Source organism: Calidris pugnax, unplaced genomic scaffold (assembly GCF_001431845.1).
Source record: "Calidris pugnax isolate Ruff unplaced genomic scaffold, ASM143184v1 scaffold171, whole genome shotgun sequence".
In the NCBI taxonomy this organism is placed as follows: domain Eukaryota; kingdom Metazoa; phylum Chordata; class Aves; order Charadriiformes; family Scolopacidae; genus Calidris; species Calidris pugnax.
In genome coordinates this window covers 12,137,908-12,138,300 of record NW_015091064.1, presented here as the reverse complement: position 1 = coordinate 12,138,300, position 393 = coordinate 12,137,908, and positions in this window count along the sequence as shown.

The following is a 393-nucleotide window of genomic DNA, read 5'->3' as shown; positions in this document are numbered from 1 at the left end:
AGGTGGAAAAGAAAAAAAAAAAAAAAAAAACAAATCTCGGAGACTATGAGCACACACTATTTATGAAGTGTCTGAAAAACACCACCATCCATCCCCAGAACTCCCTCCCTCCAGACCTTTCTCCACCCTCGGGGAAGGTAAAGGAACCTGTACCCAAAAATCCCGGGGACCACAGACCCGCATCCTCGCACGACAAGGACAGCTAGTCACATCCACTCAATGTCACACCAAAACAAAAAAAATAATAATAAAAATAAAAGAAAGTAGCTTTTCCCTCCCATCCTAAGCCAGACCTTCTGAAAACAGGTACCCAGGGGATGCGCCTCTGTGCTCCTAACGGCACCAGACAGCACTTCGGCTCAGAGATAAGTTAAAAAGAAAACAAACACCCCC